The sequence below is a fragment of the Meles meles genome, chromosome 11, assembly GCF_922984935.1.
Source record: "Meles meles chromosome 11, mMelMel3.1 paternal haplotype, whole genome shotgun sequence".
Classification (NCBI taxonomy): Eukaryota; Metazoa; Chordata; class Mammalia; order Carnivora; family Mustelidae; genus Meles; species Meles meles.
The window spans coordinates 71,614,058-71,619,184 of record NC_060076.1 but is presented as its reverse complement, the minus strand read 5'-3'; the positions used below and the strand labels follow the sequence as shown (position 1 = coordinate 71,619,184).

At 40.9% G+C, this 5,127-nt stretch overlaps 1 pseudogene; it reads left to right on the top strand.

Annotated features, from left to right (window-relative positions):
* Positions 1–4,182: 4,182 nt before the first annotated feature.
* Positions 4,183–4,283, top strand: LOC123953710 (annotated as a pseudogene).
* The last annotated feature ends 844 nt before the right edge of the window (positions 4,284–5,127 follow it).

Genomic DNA, 5,127 nt, shown 5'->3' with positions numbered 1-5,127 from the left:
AGAAATGTCTCCTTAGGAGGAATGGGGCAGTAACGGAGCTCCCTAGAGTGGGATAATCTACGGGTCTCTAGTACCCCGTGCATTTACCATGCCTTATTATGGTAACCTGTTTCTAGATAAGACTTCTGTGTCATGTGCATGACATGTAAAGGCAGATTGTTCTATATTAGCTTAGAATGTACTTCTCCAATTCAAACTTCCAAATCAGAACTATTGCTAAATGAGAGCGAGAGAGTTGAGATGAGTAAGGCCAACAAAAAGCTGTATTACACAAGGGGCTTTCCTGAGCTAGTGTATATTGTAATTTCTCAAGATAAAGCTACAACAATGAGCATTTCTTATTTCCCATGGCACCTTCTTTCTGAGAGTGACTCACAGACCAAACTGCTCACAGAACTCCCTTTGGGAAACACTCAGCTGGGGAAATAGTGTGACCTCCCCCATGAAGTTTGTGTAAGGTGGATGGTACAGAGCTGTTGGGGCTTCTGGTTTCTCAGCATGGAGATGGCAAAATAGATTAGGTCTGCCTTCCAGGAGAGGGATGGGAGAGGTCATTTGAAAGAAAGGGGATGGGGCACCTGAATGGCTCAGTGGGTTAAAGCGTCTGCCTTCGGGCCAGGTCGTGATCCCAGGATCCTGGAATTGAGGGTCCTGGGATGGAGCCCAGCATCGGGCTCTCTGCTCAGCAGGAAGTTTGCTTCCTTCTCTCTCTCTCTCTCTCTTTCTCTGCCTGCCTCTCTATTTGTGATCTGTCTGTCAAATAAATAAATAAATACATACATACATAAATCTTTAAAGAAAGAGGGGATAAAGAATTAAATTGCTGGGGGATATGTTAATGGGTATGTTTCAGGCGCTTGGTATTTTTTTACCCCTTGGAACCACCCTCTGATTAGAGACAATTAGAGACAAATTGACACAAGTTATTCCAAAACCGTACCCAGCCTTAAGTAGGCAGAAAGTGACCGGGCTGATATTCAGAGTCAGATCTTAGTACAAGGCAGAATCGAGCCCGCAGGACTTGGGCAGAACAATGGGTTTTATTTCCAGGGTCAGCTGAGGAATAATGGTGAAACAGTGGTCTGCTCTCAAACAGTGAGCCCCGCAGTGTCAGCTTTTGATGGTGGGCAGGAAGTAATTCTTTTTCAAGATACAGATGGTTAGGAAAAATTGGAAAATTTGCTGGAACAGCATCAAAGCAGTAACTTCATGACTGACAATTTCCATAGCGTCTGAGTGGAGAGTCAAGTTTGACTTTGAGTTTCCTGGTTTCATTGAGTGGGAGAAGTTACTGCCATTAGGCTTAGCAATGAAAGAACAAAGATTTTTTAATTATAAATTTGTTTTTAGCATTTTTCAAAATTTATTTATATTTAGGGATGGACAGAGAGACAGGGAGACAGAGAATGGACAGCGGATGGGAAGGGGCAGAGGGAGAGGAGAGAGAGAATCCCATGCTGATTCCTACCCCCAGCGTGGAGCCTGACTCGGGGTTGATCTCAGGACCCAGAAGATCATGACCTGAGTGGAAACCAAGAGTCCAGTGCTTAACCGACTGAGCCTCCCAGGTGCCACTTGCTTTGCTGTTTCAATTTTATTTTATTGGAAAGAAAATAAGTTAGCCTCAGCTAGAATGAAACCAAATCCAAGGAAGCTATGGGATATTTAGGTGGACCAAACACAGGTGTGAAATTGGCGCCTGATTCTGAATTATACTGATTAGGATCCCAGGTGCTACTGAAAATTATTGGCATAATAGTGTCAGCTGCAGAGAAAATGTTTAGGGGAGTAGAGAGGACAGACATGTTTCAGGACATTTGAGGAAAGGGAGATTTTGAAGGTGACACAGATGGGTCTTTGAACTTTTTCTCAGTTTCCGATCTTTTCTGCCATGCTCTACACAGACACAGCAAAAAGCTATTTTATCTGCAAAACAGAATCTAAATAGCAGAAATACAGAGGGATTTCTGTGAAGACTTCATGCGAAGTCTCAGTTTCTGGAAAGCATTATGACTTTTCAGAAGCCTAGGAAATTTGTGTCTCTCATGTTTCAAGTTCACAGTCAAAGAAAGGCTGAATCCCTGAAGGGAATGAATCAGACGTTAAAAATAACATAAAAGCCTGTCCATTGAGCCTCCTCTTAAATGCTCGCTAACATGTGCATTCCTGCAGGGCTCCTATGGAAGGCCCATTTAACTACCCCAGAGAGGCTTTCTGGAGCTGCGGGGGGGGGGGGGGGGGGGGGGGGGGGGGGAGTGGGGCTGCCAAGACAACCCTAAGGACTTCCTGCTGGAGGAGGGCTCCTCCTATCCTTCGGCTCTTCCAGAACATCTCTCAGTCTGCAGAGTTAGCCAGACTCAAAGCACACATGTCCAGGGAGAGAGCGAGTTAGCCAGCAGTCCCTGTCACTGTGAAACCGAGTGAGAAGTACAGCTGAAACGGAAGGATCAAAGATGAGATGGTGGCCAAGGCTCACAGCCTCCACTGCTGAAAGAGTGAGCCTGGGGTTTGCTGCTTTCCTACGTGCTTATGATGATTAACTAGCAGGTATCAGAAAAGACTTGCCTGCTCTTAGGGTTCAACAACTTTTTGGTGACAGGTAGTACCCCATGTTCAAGAAAAAAAAAAAAAAAAAAGCTTATTCCCGAAGTCATTTGTATGTCCGTTGTTTGAACCTGAAAATTCTTGATTCTCAGGATGGGTCCTCTAAACTCTTTACCCTTGTAGGCATTCATTCATTCTGTGATCACCCAGCAGATATTTAATAAGCTCCTACTGTGTGCCATGTAGAGTGTGAAATCTATAGCAGTGAACAAGAAGATAAAAACCCTAGCTGTCATGGAGCTTATGTTCTAATGGGAGGGGCAGACAAATAAATAATATATAAGAAAATCATGCTGTATATGAAATAGTGACCAATACAAAAGAGAAAAGGCAAGCAGGGATGGGGTTTAAGAAGTGTTGGGGCATGTGGCCTCCTTGAAAAGCAACTGGAGAAGTTAATTGTGCAATTGAGTAGTATGTGGAGGATTGTCTTCCAGGGCTGAGAGGAAAGCAAATGCAAAGGCCCTGTGGTGGGAGTGGGATGGCAGGTTTGGAGAGCAGAAAGGAGGCAGTGTGGCTGGAGCTGACTGAGCAAGTAGGAGAGCAATAGGAGGTGAAAGCAGTGGGGAACGTGGCTTTACAGAGCCTTGTATTCCTTTGACTTTTTCTCTGAGATATGAGCCTGCTGGAGGAGAAGGTTATGATCGGGCTCCTTAAAATATTGAGATCTAATTCACATATCATTAAATTCACCCATTCAAAGTATACAGTTCAGTGGTTTTAGTCTACCTAGAGTTGTGCAAGCCTCAGCATTATATAATTCCAAAACATTCTCATTCAACCAAAAAAAGCTCTAGTACCTGTTAGCAGTTACTCCCCATTCTCCCCTCCCCCAAGTCCTGCGAAACGACTAACCTGTTTTCATCTCTGTGAACTTGGCGATTCTGGACATTTCACAAAACTAAGTCATATAATGTATGGATTCTTGGGCCTGGTTTTTCTTTCCTTTGGCATATTTTCAGGATTCATTCATGTTGTACCCTGCATCAGTACCTTAGTCTTTTTCATATCTGAATGATATACTTTATTTGGCTACACCGCATCTGTTTCTCCATTCCTCAGTTGATGAACATTTGAGTACTTTCCACTTTAGAGCTGTTCCAAATAATATTATCATAAATACTCATATGCAGATGTACAGATTTTTGTGTGTGTGTGAACTTGTTTTTAATCTCTTGGGTATGGACCTAGGAGTGCAATTGCTGGGTAATGTGGTAACTGTGTGTTTACCTTTCTGAGGAACTTGCCCAACTTTATCCAAGCAGCGTGCCTTGGCAATGCATAAGGGTTCCAATTTCTCCATATCCTTGCCATCTGTTTTTTGGTTTTTTTTTTATAGCCATCCTGGTGGGTGTGAGGTGGTATTTCATTGTGGTTTTGATTTGCATTTCCCAAAGACTAATGATACTGAGCATCTTTTCATGTGCTTATTAGATATTTGTACTTCTTCTTTGGAAAAATATATCTGTTATCTTAAAATGGAGTTATTTATGTGTTTATTGTTGAGGTGAAATGCTTCTTCGTATATTTTATATACTAGATTCTTATCACTTCGATGATTTGAAAATATTTTCTCCCATCGCTTCTCGGCCTTTTGGCTAAGATCAAGTGTAGTATCTGTTCTTATCAGTTTGAAAATATTTTCTCCCATTCTATGTATTACCTCTTTTTTACTTTCTTGAGGGTGTCCTTTGAAGCATGGAAGTATTTAATTTTGATAAGTTCCAATTTATGCATTTTTATTTTGTTGGTAATGCATTTAGTGTTATATTTAAAAACCAATGCCTAATTCAAGGTCACTAAGATTTATGCCTATTTTTCTTTTAAGAGTTTTATGGTTTTGGCTCTTATATCTAGGTCTTTGATCCATTTTGACTCATTTTTACTTTGTTTTAAGCACTGTGAGGAATGGATCCAGGTTCATTATTTTGTATTTGGATAGACAATGGTCTTAGAACCCTTTGTCAAAGACTGTTCTTTCCGCCTTTGAATTGTCTGGGCACCCTTTTTGAAAATCTTTGTCCATAAGTGTGTGGGTTTACCTCTGGAGCCTTGATTATATTCCGTAGATCAATCCATCATATGCCAATGCACACTGTCTGGATTACTGTAGCTTTTTGTATTAAGTTTTGAAAACTGGAAGTGTGAGAATCCAACTTTGTTCTTTGTTTTCAAGATTGTTTTGGCCATTCTGAGTTACTTGTATTTTCATATGAAATTTCAGGAATGCTTGCCAACTTCTGCAAAACAGGCAGCTGAGATTTTGATAGAGATTTGGGGAGTCTTGTCATCTTAATACTAAATTTTCCAGTCTAAGAACATGCAATGTCTTAATTTCTTTTAATGATGTTTTGCTATTTTCAGCATACAAGACTTGTACTTCTTTTAATTTTAATTTTTAATTAATTTAATTATTTTTTAATTTTTTATTAAAATATAATGTATTATTAGCCCCAGGGGTACAGGTCTGTGAATTGCCAGGTTTACACACTTCACAGCACTTATCATAGCACATACCTTCCC